This window comes from Phalacrocorax aristotelis, chromosome 1 (genome assembly GCF_949628215.1).
Source record: "Phalacrocorax aristotelis chromosome 1, bGulAri2.1, whole genome shotgun sequence".
NCBI lineage: Eukaryota > Metazoa > Chordata > Aves > Suliformes > Phalacrocoracidae > Phalacrocorax > Phalacrocorax aristotelis.
In genome coordinates, this window is record NC_134276.1 from 25,554,929 (window position 1) to 25,575,460 (window position 20,532).

The 20,532-nt window shown below is 39.6% G+C and overlaps 1 long non-coding RNA gene across 2 annotated transcripts in view; it reads left to right on the plus strand.

The window, feature by feature from the left end:
- The window catches only part of LOC142053399 (uncharacterized), a 35,049-nt gene extending 19,046 nt beyond the window's left edge, over positions 1-16,003 (plus strand). Inside the window, exons 3-4 of one of the 2 annotated variants that reach the window (XR_012659206.1) lie at positions 2,950-3,003; positions 11,175-16,003. This is a non-coding gene — a long non-coding RNA (uncharacterized LOC142053399). The remainder of the gene's footprint in view (positions 1-2,949; positions 3,004-11,174) is intronic. The other variant, XR_012659208.1, reaches the window with a different exon arrangement.
- The last annotated feature ends 4,529 nt before the right edge of the window (positions 16,004-20,532 follow it).

Here is a 20,532-nt window from a genome sequence, read left to right on the forward strand (position 1 = left end):
GGCAGCACAGCCTTCTGATGTATCAGGTACTCCTCCCAGTTTGGTATCGTCAGCAAACGTGCTGAGGGTACACTCCATCCCTTTGTCCAGGTCATTCATTAATATGTTAAACAGGACAGAAGCCAGTATAGACCCCCGGGGAACACCACTAGTGACAGGCCTCCAACCAGACTCTGTCCTGTTGATTATGGCCCTCTGAGCTCTGCTGTTAAACTAGTTCTCAGTCCACCTCTCTGGCCTCTCATCTAACCCACACTTCCTATGTTTCCCAATTTTATTTTTCTTTCATTCATAATATATCTTGGAGTAATATTAAAGAAAATAGACAGGTATTAGGTTTTTCACTGTGGGCTCCAAAACCTAAAAAGATGGTTCTCTTGCCCAGGAGACTTGCAGTCCCAGTAAGAAGGCCTAAAAGCACATCACAGTAATAATCCATGAGATTTCTGTAGGTTTAGGTTGTAATCCCATGAGAATCATATATATCATTACTACTGAACACTAGCATTAGCCTAACTGTATTCTGGAACCAAATGAGTTTCCCTTCTCATCTGTAGGACATGTAAATGACCTGTTTGAACATCTCTTGATTGTATTCTGCCCCACTGGATTACCCGGAGAAGCAACAATTTATTCTACAAGTCACTTTCACATCAAGTGATTTTCTAGTTTCTTCCCAGACATCAAAACACCATATGAGAACTGCGGTCTTAATCACTCTCTTCCCTGGATGTCAAAGTTCACTGAAGGCCTTGAAAAGTTTTTGTCAGTCTTGATGATTGCTCTCCAGCTTTTTTAGAAAGAATTGGTTATGAATCTTATGCTCCCAAGAGAGTAGATCTTTATGCTGCACAGATGTGATTTGTCTTCTTGTCCATGCTGTCCACTGTTGCTTTTCCCAGGAGTCTTAACCTTCAGGAGGCACAAGCCAAAAGGCTCACCTTACTAAGCCATAGTTGCACCTGTATGAAGTCCAAGTTTATCAGAACTTGCAGGCCAAATTTCAAAAGCACTCAACATAATGAGACTGAGTGAAATCCAAAAGTATCACAAAAATGGTAACAAAAGTGGTAACAGGAAGCTATTTCAACTAATGCTGTAGATTCTGGTACAGAGAGATGCTCTATTTTTCTCACCTCAGTCATCTTTCAGAATAGCTAACCAGGAGATGGTAGAAGTATGTACACACAGCCTAGTTTCAAATGTTTAGCTTTCTAATATCCTCATCACAGGGATACTGAGCATTTTTCTGCTTTCTATGCAACATTTTTTCCAGCTCAAATCATAAAGCAATGACAATTAGGCCTCACTATTGAATTGTCTCTTCTCCCACTCTTGGGCACCAGCACAGAGTACGCAAAACAGAGAATGAAAAGCAGGAATGTCTTGCTACTAATGGAGCAGGCAGGTGGTAACCCCACATCCAGTTCCTAATGTGTATGGATGATGGAGAAATACTGTAATCATCCAAGTCAGAATAAAGTGCCTTTGCACAAACCAATCTCTGAATGATGCAAAACGATGGTTGCCTGGCAATCTTTTTAAGCTTTTGATACTGCTAATTTGCAATGTATTTTTCACACAGCACCATTCTTAGATAATTACTGTAGCTGGTGCCATAGAAAGGAATCTTTAAATTGTATATATTAGATGGTTTTGCTGATGAGATTGCCTGCTAGCAATCTTCTTATTGTCCTGTGATGATTCCGAGCGATTGTTTCAGACTGTGAGCATGATCTGGAAGCCTGGGAGTTATTGGATCAGAGTTCTAATTTTGGCAACAGCAAAACATATTGCATGACATTATGTGAATGGCAAAAATCTACTATGTTCCCATATCACTGGCTGTTCAGTGGAGAAATGACAAGAAATGATGCTTACCTCAAGCAGATGCTGTTAGATTGTGTTACTGTAAAGGATAGTAAAAGTTCCTGCAGTCAAGCTGTGAGCATATGCAGATGGTTATCTGGACAATTTATTACTTGTCCTACAGAAGATACTGAGCGCCCTGCTTTAGTAGGTAATTGTCACCTGAGCTACTGCGGCTTTGAATTTCCTCACCTGACACGGGCTGCTATGGCTGACACACACACTTTTAAAAATAAATTTAATTTTTCACATTTTCTCTCTTGTCATATGCTTCCATCTCATTTTCCTTTCCATTTTGTCATCCAGATCTCACCTCCTCATCTCCCATTTTTTTCCTTTTCTCACACTTCTGTTTTTTCTTGTTCTTTCCTTCCTTTTTATTGTCTTCTTTCTCTTTTCCTTCACAGTATTTTGTCCTCTCTTCCTTTCTTGTCTTTCACTTCCATCTTTCTCCTTTCTACAACTATATTCTCTCCCAGTTCTTCCTCTCTACTCATTACATTAATAAAACATTTGACCGTTTAAATATTTTCTGTCTCTGCTCTTCAGGCTTCTGAATTATTGCTATAGTTCTACCAAAACTTAATTACCACATCAAAGAGGAGCTGTCCTCATTTAGGCAGGATTTCAGTTTTTCCAGATTTTTTTTTTTAATGTTTGACCTAATTAGAAGGCCCATTTAAAATTATGCTTCTACAGAAAAAGGAGGAAATTGTACAAGTTATTTGCAGGATATTGAACATGTCTTACACAGAATTTGAGAAACATGAAAATGTCAGGAATCTTCTTGAAAATGTGTCTTTTATAAAAAACTTAGAAGTGAGTTGTAGGTGTTGAAATAATACTGATGGTTAGATATAATAACATCCCGCTCTTAAGATAATAACACATACTTTCCTTATGGGGTAAATACGATAATTTTAATGTAACAAACAATACTCATGTGTCAAGACCTGTAATCACTACACTTTATGACAGCAAGCATTATTTTATGATCTATTTGCAACAAACCCACTTTTTTTGCATCACATACTTTTTATGGCTTCCTTGTTCCTAATGAAGTAAATTTACTTTCTGCAGAGGCCACATAAGAACTGTATATAATAAACTGGTGAGTGCTGCGATTTCCTTTCTGTAAGTATAAGTTGTTACATTCTCCAGCTATTAAGTCTTTGTATGTAAGCTTATGCTATAACTGCATGTTATTTTAACTCTGGCTTTAAGCCGTGTGACCAGTACATAATAAGTACTTCAGGTCCCTTCCAGCCCTATTTCCAAGATGGTGAGTCTGCAGTTATTAAATCTTTGTTAAAATTAAGATTGGCAGTAAAGGGAAGCATTTTAACAATCACTCCTAGTAACCAGTAGAATAAATCACTTAGGAAAATAGCAAATTCAAAACTGCACGGGAATTGTAATCAAGACTACACGTCCTTCTGAAATGCACAGGTATACTGGGGTTGACAGTCATAGCTTGTTTAGCATAAAGACAAATTTCTTCTTCTGCAGGCAGGAAACCCTCTGTTGTGTCTCATGTAAAAGATCAGCATGTTGGGATCTCCCTGACCTCAAAAACTAGAGGCAGCAACTTTTGCTGGCTTAATTCTGTTGACTTGGATGGAGTTAAATGAGCAGAGAATTTATTACTGCATCCAGTTTCCTTAATCCCTAGGAACATGCAAATGCCTTAAAACTCCACAGCATATCTTTAGTGTATAAGTAAGACAGGCTGCTGTGAGAGTGAAGTACCTTACCTGCTCCCTTCTTCTGCAGCTGAGCTCCACAGGGCAGTAACGATTCTGGCTTGTGTATTTGCAAGTCTCTGAGACGACAATATTTTTCAGACCTGTTTTAGTCTCTGCCTAGGATTAATGAACAGTTCTATATCTGGAATGTCTGGGAACCAAAGGTTGAAATGTGGGAGAAAATTAGAAAGAACTGAATAATATTGTAACTTTGCAAACACTAACTTTGAGTAGGCTATGTTCCAGTATGTTGGCCATATCACTTTCTACATGTACAATAATGATGTAATAAAGAATGTGTTAAGAAGGTCATGTTCAGAAGAGAGGCAGCCTGTGCTGTGTATATGTTCATAGCTAATTCAGCTGTAGGGCAAATACGCACTTTGAAGAGAGGGAGATTATGAAGTTACAATGCACGTTACTTTCAGTGATCGCAGTAGGATCCTTGCGTCTTCCAATGTACCAGATCAATAAATCAGATATTGAATAAGTCATTGAATATGTTTCTTGGCTCTGGTTCATTTTCTCATGAAGTCCTCAGGCATCTGTTTACTGTCTCCAACTCAAGGGGGAGCAGACCGCTAACATGAGACTGAACGCTTTCATGCCAAATAGCCTGAAGCCAAATGGCTTTGGATTATGTATGGTATTCACAAGCAGAATAGTGATTTCTTGAATGGTAAAACCTGACAGAAATGGGCCTTCATTTGACTGGAGCCTGCAGGTATAACAATAATTTAAGTGTGCAGTAATGCGTTTCAAGATGACATCCAAAGTCCTGTGGAACTTACCATATAAATTTGGTTCTTTTCAGTGTTTTCTAGCTCTTTTTCCATTTGATGGCTCATGCAATGTGTTTTCTGACTAAGGAAACCACTCCAGAACTTGCTCCTTCTTGATGGTCTCATGTTTTATCTGTGATCACTGAGCTTGCTTCACATGTTTCAGGGTGAGAAGCAGTTAAGTTCCTGTTGTTATAATAAAGCAACTACTAATGAGTAGTGGCTGTAGCTGTCTGTCCTGAGGTTGGAAGATCTTTGTCTTATTTTGGCATATAATTTATCAGCATTTCCTCTGTTCTTGGCCCCTTAGCGCAAATGGGTGATATGTGAGCATATATTCCCTTATGAGTGGCAACTTTCTGAGCATCACACATGGCAGCAGGAATACTAACAGGAAAAAAATCCCCAAAACATAGGCAGCAAAACCCCCATAAATTCTTTAAAACCACCCTCCTCTTTTTACTATGTAAGACATATGCATGAATAAAAGCAGTCCCTTTGCTAGATAGTAGAGTGGCAGATTTTCCAAGAAGTATAGAGCACAACTAAATATCTTTCATTAAATACCATTAAAATAAATAGGTTTTTTGGTATCATTTTGTGCAGTAGCAGATTAGCTGTGGGGAGCAACTTATGCAAGAAATAATACTGCATATTATGGGAGCCATTAAAGTAAATAGTGCTACTATTCCATTAATTTAAATGGGAAATTAGGATTGTGATAAACCATTAAGACACTTTGCTTGCAGCAAACACACAGGGACACTTCTTTTAGAAACTAAGAATCTTGGGCTGTTCCAATCAAAATAACATTTGGGAGACTAATGGTCATCACTGAGTACCCTCATTTTCCATTGGCTCACCATCAGCTGGAGGTGCTCAGCATCCCTCAGTGAAACATTAAGTAACTGTGAAAACGAGACCTTGTTCTCCAGAGATATGTTTGGGACATAAGTCTTTTCAGAGGTGAGCCAAGCTATTCATGGAAGTTTCCAGGAATGAGCAATTTTTGATAGTGCAATAATCCTGGTTGCAGAGGCGTCATGTTCACTTGCTGGATTTTAACAAGTGCCAATTGAGCAAAGTGGTTTGTGACCTTCCCAGAAGAGCTCACTTTGAAAGTTACTGTCTTAAAATATAGCCTGTCTCACAGGGTGTTAAACTTATTAACCACTAAGAAAAAAAGCAATCTTTAAATGCTGTGTGGATGAACTCTGGGAACAGCCGGTGGATATAACACCACAACAGAGATAGTTCTTAGTCATATAGGGGAGAATTTGTCATTGCTGCCAATTAAATCTTGAGTTTCTCCATAGTAAATATGAGACAATGCAATAGTATTTAAATAATTAATGCAACTGCATGCATTTTACTGTATTTTCATTACTGCAATTGAATAGCATTTCTACTATTTCTTCATTAAAGTAGCACCTATACACTAGAAGTGTACTGTGCTAGATAGCGTGCAAACATCTGAGAAAAATGTCATCTATGCATTTTTATTTACTGTTTAAACAGGAAAACAGATTACTCAGAGAGCAAGTGGAATGTGCCTCCCTGGAAGCATTCAAAACTTAGCTGGACAAGGTCCTGTGCAACCTGTTCCCACTTCGAAGCCTTGAGCAGTGGGTCCAGAGGTCCCTTTCAACATAAACATTGTATGATGCTACTCTATACTCCAAGTTACAGATAATTATACACTTCTATTATAATCTAAAGGGCATATGAAAAGATACTTACAATGTATTGTGTTGCACAGAAGGTGATTGAGGTGTGTAGGAAAAAAAGAAGAATCATGGCCAAAACTAGTTTTCTATTTACCCAGTGATACTTACCATATTCCTCGACTCCTCTCACAAGCTCAGTTCCAGTCAGGCTGCACTAACTTTTACAGAATAAACTTCTTAAGGTGCAGAAAATAAAGCAAGTCAGCCAAAAAGAGTTCCTCTCAACGACCTCTCAGCTGCAGATGGAACTTCTTCCTATTTGTGGCTTAAACATGGCAGTAAACTCTTTGTTTTGCCATGTTTAGGGTTTGTTTGTTTTCCAGTGAGGCTTGTTGATCACATGAATTTCCAGCAAAATAAAATCAGGGTGAAGAGAAACATCACCCTGACCTCAGCTATAATGAGATGCTGCTGCTGTGAGGCTGTGCCATGTCCCACAGATGCTTTCTCTGTGTGTTTGCACTAGTTGGAAGGATCTGCTCTATTTACATTCCCTTCACAAGATCAGGGAGGCAAGACCACAGAAACATCAGATGATTAGGGATGCTCTTGGATTTGAAATTGTTGTCATTCCCAGATATGATACCAATAGTATTAGTTCTGCTTCCATATCTGGCATGTATTTGGTGCTGGATGTAGCCAAGAAAATACTGTATAATGCATGTAGAAGATATCTTTAGGACCATCAGGCTAGTTTTATGGTAGTGCCAGAAACCTGTTTTTCTGGACTGTTGAGGAAGAAACAGAAAGTTGGAATAGTGTGTGAAAGTCATGAAAACTCCTCCACCACTTCTTAAACCAACTACCTTGTCTTAGACTGCCAAAACACTCTTTTGCCATTATTTCCCTCCATTGCTTCGGGGAATAGAAAACCAACTTCATAATGACAACTATAGTTTTCACTGACTCTGATGAAAATTGAGGAAAACTCTACAAAGTTATTCTTTCTAGTAATTCTCTCTAGTGGAGCACAGCTGAGAACAGCCCTTTTCTCAAGTGGGTCTGCAAGTCAAACAGTTGCAACAGAAAATGTAGAAGCTTTTACCCCTTCACCATTACTAATGGGACACTCCAGAGCCCCATTAGGTGTTTTCCTACCTCCAGTAGACATACAGATGTCAAGTGTGATGTTATGCCTCCACAAAGTCACTGGAAGCTGTGGGCTTCACACTGGTCCTAGTTCAGCCTTACAGCAGTGTACCTTATGCCCACTTTACACCAGAGGAGAATCCATATTCTTTCTGGGTTAGGATATAAAGTTGCAAATATGAGACTTTTTTAGTGCTGTCTTTTTGCTGTTTCTCAAAATATTCCTCTTAATAACTTGCTTCATGCCGACAGTGACCATATTTAGTACCGTTTAATCCACATGGAAGGGATTTTATGGTTCCCACAGCTCTACCAGAGATGGCCAAAATTTGCCAAAATGCTGGCAAATGCATTAGTTAGACTGGAATCAAAGTTGTCTGCAAACACTACTTTTTTGCTATTATTTGTCACAGCCATGGTTTTTTTCATGCTTTGATGCATTAGGAAAAAAAGCAAAACTGCAAAACATAATGAAAAACTCTTAAAAAATGCACAGATGCCATTTTAATCTCCAGTAAGTTTCCCTATTGTACATCCAAACAAAACTAAGAGTTTACAGGAAATGCTTCTTGCTGTGGCTATTGAAATTAATGAGAGTGTAATACCATTCAGCTGCTTGAAAATGGAATTTATCTCATCATACTCTTTGGGTGTAAAGAAATGTATCAGGCAGAATATGTCTTCCAAAGGCTTCTATTATAATGAATGTGGCATTCATTATTTTTCCTAGACAAGTTTATTTTAGAAAAAGAAATTTAATACAAATGGGTTATTGAAAGTCATTTGTGAATTCACTCAATATTTTGAAAGGATAAGGAAACTGTTATGGCCATTGCCAGACAAAATGGATATCTTTAATATCACAGAAAGATGGTTATACAACACAGGCTGATCTTTTTTCTGTCCCTTACTACAATTTGCCAAGTTGCTGAGCACGTGAGTTTTGGCTTTCTAACTCATCTTAGCCATGGAGTTTGGCTCCTTTCTTCAGAAGCGCACTAATAAGAGATCTGTCTGCATTTCAGGTTCTCATTGGCACAACACAGCTTTCATTTTCACATGCTTGCCTTTAATATAGGCAAGTAAGGAAGGGAGGGGATGGGACTTGTGTCTGTCACCTCAATTTGAGCTTTGGTAGGTGGAGAGAGAGAATGCTTCATGGACTGGAGGACAGAAGTTAGCTATTGGATTCCTGGGAGAAGATGGGATACAGACCCCTTCCTAAGCCTTCTGCTCCATGCAGCTCACACACTTGCTCACAGTTTAAAAGGCATCCTGATCCACATCTACAGCATAGATCTGCAAAAATGAGGGGGGTGGGGGGAAATAAGAGGAGTGTGGAAAAGGTGAGGTAGTCAGAAAGTGGCAAAAGCCAATTTCCTGTAGGCAATTCAGCTAATTAATATTTTTGCACGATGAGGACTTGGATCCAGTCATGTAACACAAAGAATGTAAAGATGTTCCCTGACTGTTAAAGCTTCTTGGTATGGGGCCTGCTTTGTGGCGTTGGGTGTGAAAAGCTGAGCTTCAGCATAAACTCCTCTAGCAATTCTCAGCTGTGTGCAACCTTTAGAGATGCAATGGCAGAACTTCATAAAGCAACCAGTTTGCTGGTTCAGGGCCAAAAAGGTAAAGAAGAATCACTAGTTTATATCAAACAGGAAAAAAACACCACCTTTTATTTTTTTGTCACTGAACAGAATGGGTTATGTGTGACAAAATCTAAGGAATCAGGCCATCAACTCACAACATCAGTGAAGGGGATGTATGCCTTTGTAATGTTCCAGTGCTGAGTCTAATGAAAAAAACCAAACCAAACCAAACCAAAAACCCCCACCTTCAAAGCCCTCCAGCATTTAAAAGCATCTCCTTTGCTCTCCCTCTCTCAGAAGAACAGCTCTAATACAACGCCATTGCTGTATCCCAGGTGGGCTGCTCTCATCTTGTAAGAGGTGTCCCATAGGATATAACAGGCACCCACAGCTCTTGAAGCAAGATTTGCAACTCACATATCCTTCCTTTTAGGCACGGATCTTATTTACATAGCACATACATGTGGAAGATGGAGCACCTACATTGTAGTTACTGCTTTGGCAAATGGAAATCTGTTTGATAAACAGCTAACTGCTGTCCTCCAGTCCATGAGGCAATCTCCCTCTCCACCTACTGAAGCTCAAATTGAGGTGACAGACACAACTCTGGACGAGTTTCAACAAAGTAAGATATCTCATGTTAGCCTCATCCTATCTCCTGAAAATCCAGTAAAAAGCTGTTTAGAAACTGCTTGGTATTTTTGGTTAAAAAGCTTCTTAGATACTGGTCTATAGGGTTATCTTTCTTTAACACTTTCCAATATTGCTATTAATAAAGCATTATTAAGATACACAAACAGCTCTGTTTATGGGGCCCTTATATTTGACAGTGGTCCTCTTTTTAATCACACATTTCCTATGTATTTTGACTTCATTTTGAGCGATGATGCATAGTAAAAGTTTGAAGTGGTGTGTTCAAAACAAGCAAAAAAAGAGTTACCGGTGAATAGTGGGCTGTTATCAGATGTCAGCTCCCCAGAACCCCACTATGACTTACACAGAGTCATCAAATCATCATCTCATCCAACTCCCCCTGCCATGGGCAGGGACATCTGCCACTAGATGAGGTTGCTCAAAGCCCCATCCAAACTAGCCTTGAACACTTCCAGGGATGGGGCATCCACAGCTTCTCTGGGCAACCTGTTCTGCTGTCTCACTACCCTCATTGTAAAAAATTTCTTCCTTATATCCAGCCTAAATCTATCCTCTTTCAGTTTAAAACAATTGCCCCAATCCTGTCAATACAGGCCTTTGTAAAATGTTTTTCTGCATATTTCTTATAAGCCTCCTTCATATACTGAAAGGCTGCAGTAAGGTCCTGCCAGTGACTTCTCTACTATAGGCTGAACAACCCCAACTCTCTCAGCTTTTCTTTACAGGAGAGGTGATCCTGCCCTCTGACCATTTCTGTGTTTCTGCTCTGGACCTGCTCTAACTGGTCCATGTCTGGTGTTATTACATGCTGCTCACCTCAGAGGTTGCTCTGATTCTTCGTTCTCTCTAAGCTACTTTGAAAACAACTGTTTCCAGGTCTGCTGTGATCTCCCCCAGGTCTGTCCTCCTGTGCAAAATACAGAACTCAGCACATCCAGCTTAGTGCTACCTCCACAGCTCTGCAGCCACAGGCTTCCAGGGGCACTGGGCTGCCAAGGGGCTTACAGCCCCCATTGGCATCAACTGCCATGATGCATACTCTCCAGGTCTTGGGACATGGTGGTAGCTGTACGGCTGTTCAGTCCCATACCTCCTTTCCCCCTAGGAATTAGGGACTGCCACTGCTGAAATAATGGAATTCAAGAGAGCCAATAACTCAGCAGGGGTGCCAGGATTCCCCCTAGAAAGATGCTCTCCTAATCAACCTATTCTCTTAATTATTAGAGAAAAGCTCTACAGCAACTACTGCACACACTGAGACATGGGAATGACATTTGACCTGCTTGTGCATGAACAGAATTAAAGTCAGGACATGAACCATATAGGTGATGGGGCCAAAGGTATGGACCTGCTAATTTTATCTAAGTGACAGGAACCACAGGACATCTAAGCTACAGCTCAACTTGTAGAAAACCAAATTTGTCTAGATTTCACAATTGCCATTAATGGAGAACCCAGCACAAACAGGTTTTCAATGAATAAAAATTCCATTATTTATTAGGTGAATTTGTCTCGATTCAGCTTCCAGCACCAATAAACCTTTTCTTTTTATGATTCCCTCTGCTGCATTGCTGTTGTCTGTGCAGATACTCAGACTGTGATCCAGCCATCTTATAACACTCTTTTCTTTCAGCTATTTGGTTTGAGATGCTTGAGTTTTTCACTGAATTTTCTTGTCTTCTCATCCATTTTAATTTTCTTAAATTTTTTTTGCAGTTAATCAGCTTCCTTATCCTGGACTGCACACACCAGTCCAGAACTGGATATTCCAGGAGCAGTTGTGGCAATGCCAAATACAGCAGAGAGTTCCCACCAGCAGGGAAGTTTTCTGGACACTGTACTGGAGCTCAGCTCACTGGACTTTTACCTCCTTAGATGTTCTCAGGTCTCATGATGCTGTAGCATGACCTGTTATAATCACCTGCAGCAGCTGTCACCTGTTAGCTGGGAACTGTTATTCAGGTTGTTTTTTTTTTCTGTGAAGTACACCCCACCAGCTCAGGCTGCTGGTGTCAGATCCCCAGCAGTTTATGCACAGTGTTTCCCTGAATTTCTCTATAGTAAGCAAGCTGGAATGACTACTTGCCTTTGAATAAGGGTAGCAGATAGTCAGCATAGCCTTTTCCCAGGATTTTTAAACAAATTGCTCTTTACTTAGATGTTGGGGAAAATATACTGATTGAAACAAAGATTTTCCCTGTTTACCTTCATTTGCCATTCTCAGCCCTGGCTGCTTAAAACTGGAAGAAAAAGAGAAACCAAGTCACATTTGGAGGTAGTGCAACAACCCTTATAGATAGAGGAGAAGCAGTGACTATTATGTATCTTGTGCTCAGTGAATATTTGACTCAGCCTTACATTCCTTCAAGCAAAGAAGGGAAACATGGTCTAGATGAAACATCTGTGAAGTGAGTGCAAAGGTGTTTGGAAAAGTTTATTCACAAAGTCATTATCAGTTGTTCCCTGCCAAAGGAGAAGGAGATATTGACTGCTGTTCTGAAAAAGGTCTGCCCAGCAACTGACCCTCTAATCAATGGGATAATTGAGCAGAGACCACATTTTTCATTTTGCAGATGATATCAAGCTTGGAGGGACTGCGAGGCTACCAGTGAAGTGGCTCAGGCTTCAGAGTGATCCTGACAAATGTGTGAAAACCATCTGACCCTTCCCATCTCTGCCAATTCAGTTCAATAGAGGCAGGCTCATCTGACTGGGAACAAATGCAGGGAGGGAGATGACTGATTTGGCAGCAGCTCTGCAGAAAGCGATTGGAGAATCACAGGGGATGAGAAGAAGAACATGAATCAGCATTCTGAAAAAAAGGCAAACATCATACGGAGATGTATAAATAGGAGTTTTAAATATAGGCCAGTTAAAATAGTCCCCCTGCTCCACTTGGCACTTTAGAGGACTTAGCTAGCATAAAGCAGTTCCTGACTTTGTAATTAAAAAAAAAGTTTCAATGACTTTTTTTTTTAATCAAGAAAGAAGAAAACTGAAAGGATAATATATAATTAATGGAATTAAGCAGAATCAAAGGGGTTCAGTTTATTAGCTCTTGATGCATGTCCTAATGATAAGGATAGCAAGCACTGGTAGGTAGCATTGCCTGGGTAGTTGTGGAGTCTCTATTATTGGATGTTTTTAAAAATAGGTTAGACAAACTGATGTTGGGAATCTAGGTTGTAGAAACGGTGATCCTACCTTTTGGCAAGAGGATGGACTTCAGGGAGTAGACATGCCTTCAAGAGCCTTCCCAGCTCTACCTCGGCCATTCTTTGATTTGGCACTGGATGAATGACATGATACTGAGAACTGAGACATGCGGCTGGGGAACAACAGCCGGAGACCTGAGTTGTTGAAGGGAGAACAGGAACAGTGTCAGCATCTCTGTACTGGCCAGAAAATGACAAGGAGATATAGAAAACATGAAAATGATTGCATATCCATGCCACATGTGGCCCCATTTTCTTATAAATAAGAAAAATAATAATATGCCAGCTTGAAAACAACGTGCATGTCATATATTGTCTTTTGTACTGCCTCAGTAGTGCTGTAAAAATGGACACATGCTAATACCGAGACAACAACAGATTGGTAAAGCGAAAATTTACCAACTCTCCAAATGCCACTTGAATTTCATAGTATGCAGAAAACAGTCTTACTCTTCCAAAACCTCAGTGTTTTCATATGCAGATTCATTTTTGTGCAAGGCCAGCAAGAAAATCACAAGCTCTCTTTATCCAGCCTGAGCGAAAGAAAAATGAATTTGACAGCTGGCCTTAAACACTTTCTCCTTGATGATTCAAAGAAAATGGAATCCATCTAAAGCTGTTGATTAATTCTTCAAATACAGATGGAGAGCAATACCTTGAAAATCTACCCCTAACAAGTATAATAAATGAATGCGTGGAGGAGGGGGAAGCCTTTCTTTTACAGGGTTTTCAAACAGCTCTTTTCAAGGGATGTAATACCTGTTTTGTATTATAGGATGACTTTATGTCTATAGTTCATGAAATGTAAGAGAAAAGCTTTATAGATTCTCATAAAGGTGATATGTACTACACAGGCAGAGTCTAGACTTTGAAGAGTTACCATGGATCCAAGCTAAACAATCTCTTCCTTTTCATACAGTCCAAATAATTATTGGAGGCAAGAGGCTAGTCAACAGTGCAAATAAAATAGCTTCTAAAATATATTTTAGTAGAATTTTGAAAGAATAGCAATAGTCATTGATTACAAGGCACATTTCTAGAAAGTACCAGAATATTTCATCATATAATTAAAATGTTTTTCAATGTATTTGGGGCTATTTAATAATTGTAATATTTCTTCAGGGCAGTTCCAGCACACAGACTTTTTTACTGTTGTTATCAATAGTAAAAAGTTTAAGAATTCCTCTACATTTTTATAACTGTATCAGAGTTTTCCGCATAATGGCCTGGAAGCAAAACCGAACTCTTTATGGTGACTGAACTAAAATCTGTCTCTACTTTAAAAATATTACAGTAGACTTGGTGAAATGTAATACATTTTGTGTTTATATGTACCTTTAAGAGAGAGGACAGTAATAAGAATTTTATTGAACACCCATATGTACACATTCAGTGTGCTATAAAATATCTGATTAAATCCAATTAACAGAGAACACTACAATCAAAAAAATTCCTCTTTCACCTCTTTTGAAACCGGCACATTTTCATTAAAATCAATGCTGTAGAAATGTACAATTTGCAGGAACTAATTTATCTTCCCTTTTTTATTTCTTGTGAAATCATAGGAGGCTTTTAAAAGTCATTTTCTGTGCAGAAAATAGGATATAAAATACAGTAACTTTTACTGCATCTGGAGAATATAGTTTTCCCAACTGTTCTGTTCAGTGGTAGTTACATGACTCTTCTAGACATGCTGACATTAAAAAAACCCACCAATTTTTGAAGGATGAAAAGAGAAATTTTAGGAATATATTTCTCAGGTTGTCCACATTGAAGATTGCAGTACAAAAAACCCAATCTTTTTTTGAGCCATCATTTCTAATATCATGCGAGTAAAACGTATTAGCAAAGGAAAGAAGCAAGTCAAATATATTCTTACAAGGCAGGGCACACTGTGCATGCAAATGGGATCATATATAAGCCCTACTCTTCCCATTTGGTGAAATATTGCTTTAGAGCTCTTTCAGAATATAAAGTACAAAGAAGCATATATAGCATTCAGATGCCCTCTGAGCAGAGGAGAACTTATTTTCCTTTGAAAATAGGGACTTTAATCAGCAGTGATTAATCCCCAGACAGCAGGACATTGTGGCCCACCTGCACAGGACCAGCGGGTGAGCTGAGCTCAAGGTTTGGTTCCAGTTCACCCCGCCTAGCAAATGACACTGGAGATGAAATCCCTATTTGAACTGGCTGTCACCTAAGAGGTTGTCTACATCGTACAAACATAAGGTAAGGCAAAGCAAAAGTGTTTTTGAAAAACACCATCAGCTCCCCATGCTCCGGCCCCGGTAGCTAAAAAACAACCAGCTTCACATAACATGATCTCCTGCCACTCCTACTGTAATTAGTTGGTGAGTTTACATTAGTGGTGAAGACCCTGGGGTGAAGTACATTCCTGGGCCAAGACTCAGGACAAGATTTTACGTATCATTTAACTCCTTCCTTTAAATAGTATACAACTGAGAATTAAAGAATCCATAATCTGTGGTTTGCCTAGGTGGAGGGGTGCATTTCATTCAGTCGGAATTCAGAATTCAGAAAGAAGATGCACCAGTTAAAAAATAATCAGAAGATTGATGTCTGGTTGATGAAAGGGGATGGTAAAGAATAGAAAAATGTTATTCTTTACACTGAGACTAAGAGGCTTAGTATAAAGAATAAAAATACATTTATAAGAGGCTAGGTAATGACTAATGAATATTGTAAACATGTCCCATGGCTACAGAAAATCAGTATATTTTATTTTGGAAGACAGCAAACAATGTTTTCAAAGCATCCTATCAGGCCCCATGGTAAGTGATTGACTCTAAAGTAATAATTTTAATCTACTTAAAGCCATTTGAAATTGGATTTTTAATATAAAGTATGACCAGAAAAAAGATTAACAGCATTATCTATGACTATATCTGGTACAAACAATACAGTATGTCTGAGAACAACTTTCATGTGTATGAAAATGACAGCTGGATAGGAAATATTTGAAAAGTGGTCTAGCTTAGCTTCAGAATGAACCATGGACCTTCTACCTTACCCAGACAGAAACCAAGCCCACAAAAGAATTTTAAGTATTGCATTAGGGAAGATCTTTCAGCTAGCGTCAGTATGGAGACATTATTGTGAAGATCAGAGGTTACCACAATACAAGGTACGAAAATCATGTCTGTCATGATAGTTTGTAATGTGGAACAAAGAATAAACTTAGCAAATGTTCATTTATGGCAATGCAATTACAAAAGGTATTTTTGCAGCACTGAAGGAAAGCATGAGTGAACCCTTCTCCACCCGGTATGAGGCTTCATTGTTTGTAATAAACTTTCTGTGACAACTTTCATATTTAAATTCTGACTGATTATATGTATGTTTCAAGGGGGGTGGTTACATTGCAAATGGTCATATGATAATTGAAAGAGTGTGACTTACAGCTCGTTCTACCCTTTGTGTGAGGCACATTGATACTTAGGTTATGCTATCTACTCTTGTGCATGGTCATATGAGATAACACAGCTGTTAGGCAAGTCACATTTATTATCTTGCTACAGCATGTTGTTTTATTGCAATGGCATGGTTACTTAGCAAGTTTGAGTACCTGGAGAAAATCTGAAACGGCTGCACTCATGTCAAGAGATAAAATATGTGGAGGCAAAAGCCTCATATGCTTACAGTTCACACAGTGTTTCTCTAGAACATGTCTGTGCTTTTCATGGTCAGTCACTCCCTTGGAAAGATGAAATACCTTGTCCTTCCTGAATCCCTTCTCCATTCATAGTCCTTTATATCTTTGGAATACTGTGTTCTGAGGTGTCTGCTGCCAAGTGTTTCTTCAATCCATTCTGTGTCTGGTTGCAGTCACAAGATGCAATCAGCTATCAAACGGGACAAGGTAGATCATTGTTTGAATATGCTCTGCTGTATTCTGATGAGAGACATGAACTTTGGTTTCTTTTCTTGTATGTTGGTGCTTTCATCGCATTGCATCTCTTTGGCAACGGCACTGCACATGCAAGTTATGACCATTGGGCTGCTGAGGAAGCCTCATTTTCTCTCTCTTGTTTGTAGATGAAAAACAACTCATCCCAGTACAGTTGGGTGAAAGGAGTACTTTCCTTGCAGGTAGAAAACAGATCTTCAAGTCTTCAGGCAGAGTCATGTACATCCAGAAATCTCAGTCTTCATTTCCCACAGCGAGATAAGTGAGCCAAGCCAGAAGGCTGTTATGACTTAGGCTTCTCTAGCTCTTTGATTTTTTGATATGAAAATTCCACTGTATCAAAGCTGGTATGTACATTTCCATAAAAAAAAAAAAAAAAGCTGTAGTTTTGATAAAGCTGCATTTTCTGACAAAAAGTACTTTCTGTTGGAAAATTCCCAACCTATCCTATAAAATACCATTTGGATGACACCCTAAGATAAAATCACCCTAATAATAGTTTGGGGTTTAAAATACATTTACCAGCAAGAAAGGCTAATCTCAAAAAATTTTCAGCAGTCATTTAAAGAAAGTTGTGCCTCATTCATCTGAACTTGTTTTTAAAGTAATCTTCTGAACTTGGATATTTAATGAGATCCTTTCTGTAGCATCATTAGGGTCTTGAGCTCTGGAGACAAACCTCTGTTGGAAGCTTCTGATAACCACCACAACAACTTGTATTATTTTAGAGCTTTTAATCCCTTTCCAAAGCTTCACATTCACATTGATGATGTCTTCACTTTCCCTTCCTCCCCCAGAGCAGCAAAGAAACTTTCACTCTAGGTAGAAGTCAAGATGGGGATTTTGAACAACTATTAATAATTATGGTAGACAGTATGCTAGCAACTGAGGGATTGTCAAGTTTTGGGGGCTTAAAAATAAATTCTCTCTCATGTCAGAGAATCTGTAGACAAACTGCAAATCTAAGGATGGGAAAAAAAAGCACTGCTCTGTATATGGTAATCTCAAGTTACCACCACTTAGCACCAGTTTTATCATCAGTGTTTAGAAATATGTCATGCATGTGTGTACACCCTGAATTTCTTCCCTATCTTGTTGATGGTCGTGTAACTTTTGCAAAAGTGAGAGGATTAGTACTGTTTGTAGACTTGTCTCAGACATGGTAACTACACTGTTCCTTTAGACCATGTATATATTATACTTTGACTACTGTATTTTTTTTTCCTTAACATATGCGAAACATAGCTTTTATTTACACTCCTGAGCCCACTAGCAAACATTTTTACTGCACTGTCAATGTGCAGTTGCCCAGCTGGCCTGACAAGATCTTTTCTTCCACGTTCCTTCCTTCACAGTTCCAGGGACCATGAATATCCTGGGCCTCACGTGGATCAGTCCTGTCCCTCCTGTCAACAAGCACTTGGGATTTTCATCCTTGGTGTTCCTGATGCTGAGAAATAGGGAGTTTGGAAGTTCAGTTGCTGTTTGCAGGTCAGCATCACACAAAGTATCTTGAGGGAAGTAGAGGAGGGTAAAGGGGTTTGCATCACAGCGGTAACTGTGGTAGGTCTGTGTATGTGTGGTGTCACCCCATAGAAGGCAGCATGATCATAGAATCACAGAATCGTTTAGGCTGGAAAAGACCCTTAAGATCATTGAGTCCAACTGTTAACCTAACACTGCCAAGTCCACCACTAAGCTGTGTCCCTAAGCACCACATCTACACATCTTTCAAAGACCTCCAGGGGTGGTAACTCCACCACCTCTCTGGGCAGCCTGTTCCAGTGCGTGACAACCCTTTCTGTGGAGAAATTTTTCCTAATATCCAACCTAAACCTCCCCTGCTGCAACTTGAGGCCAATTTGCCTGGTAATATGAAGTGCAAGAGCAGGTTAAAAGCTGGAAAGAAAAGTCTGTAAGGACTTACACAGATGTTTATACCCATTTTCAGAAATCTGCCCAGCATTTTGAGCATGGGCAGATATGGCCTTTGAATAGCAGCTGGTGCAGTAACCTTATCAAACACCAGTTGGGAAGGCTAGATGAGTTATGGAGATGTTTTACAGGTTATTGGTGCTTGTGTAGATTCAAAACAAAATAAACCTGGTACCAAACAGAAATGGCTAATTGTACTTTTAGCAATTTCCATGCTGTTGAAGAAAAGAGAAGGGAATAAAAGTGACTGATTCCTGTGCCCAGGAATAAGTAGCACCATTTGGTTTAGGTCCACTGTTATGGCTGCTCCCCTTTGTCACAAATTTGTCTTGCAGAGAGTTGTCCAAAAGTAGAGCCAGAGAATGGCAATTAAACTGTGGGGTGACGAGGGAATGGGTGTGCAAGCATACCACAGCTCTCTTTTATTTACCAGTACAGTTGGACCTATAGGTTATTTTAAGACAGAGTAGCTCTGGCAGGACCATCCTTGTTTCATTCTCTATAAGGCCGCTGGATTATTTAAGCAGTGGTCCCGCAGGTAACCAAAGCATTTTCCAGTTCCAAACAGGAACAGAAACTAAAATCCTTTGCAAATAATGGTAATTTTTTAATGTTTCAGTCTCAGAAAAGAGAATTATTTCTCTTTTACCAAGTCTGTAAATCAAGTTTATTCTAATTTTTATTTTTATTCTCCAAACATTTGTCTTCTGCTTTTGGTTCCCCCCCTCCCCAACCTCTGTTTGTGTGCATCTAGGGAGGAGTTACTGGAAAAAGAGGGTACTTATGAGAAAGAAGAGAATTGGTGGGATATTAGTCACATAATTTTTATTGCTTATGATTGAAAGAAGCAGGTTGCACTGCTGGAGGAGAAGAGCTGTGTGTTGAGAGAGAAGGTTTTGCTACAGATGTACAATGGAACAGCTTTTCCCTTGCCTTCTCCCTATCCAGCGCTACACCCAGAGTTTGGGGCTGGCTAGGAATTTGTTCCACAGGCCCTTATGTGTGACCTCCTGGGTGCCTGGACTAGCTCCAGTACTGAGAGACTGCTGGGGTTGAGCAGCTGTCCTGGGAGCAAGTGGCAGGTGAGGAGGGGAGGCCTTTCATTTAAGGCGTGACAACTTCATAGTTGCCATGTACCAATAATACCCAGATGGACTGTGACTGCAGATCAGCTGGCGCTTGCTACCATCCGGAGACATTCTCATGGATCCAAGTCCCCAGCTGAAGGAGCATAAAAGTGTTCCTGTTGATGAAGATGACTCCAGGTTTGGAAGAGGCGTAAGCTAAGCCACAACTATCATAGTTTTGTACCTACACCCATAAGAGCTTTTACCAATATTACTATTCTATAGCATGTTAAAGAGACTTTAATAAAAAGCTTCACTTTTTAAATGCAGCTTTATTGTATCATGGTGTAGGTGAAGCTGCCAAAAAGCCACTCCTTCCAGGTTATGTATGTTTCACAGTGAAGAGCCTTCCTACCTTTTCTTTAGGAATAGCTACCTGCTCATAGGTATTTAGCTGACGTGCTGTTTAGAGAGGTTACTCTGCAGCACCATTGAGTACTGTTCATATTCAGGTCTGATAAAACACTGGCCACTGTAAGCCTGAGCAGTGAATTGAGAACAAAGATGGAAATCCTTAACATAAGAAAAATCAATAATGTAAAAGCATGTGCAAAATGCTGCTGTGGAGAGTGACTCTGTTAAATATGTTACGGTCTGGGACTTAGGTGAGGAGGGGGAGCAGGGCAGGATGGAGCTGAGCAATGATATGTGTGAAATGAGATACCTGATCTGTTTTGATCACTGTAAAAGAGGAGTTAGAAATCAAAACATTTTGTGTTAGCCCTGGGGAGGCTATGGAGGGTCATGTCAACACCTTGTTACAGGCAAACATGAAATGCCTCACCAGTTAGGTCATGAGTGTGTAAGGGGCATGGCTTGAAGACAGTAAACCAGGCGGAGCCCTTGCCACCAAACCAAACCTGTCA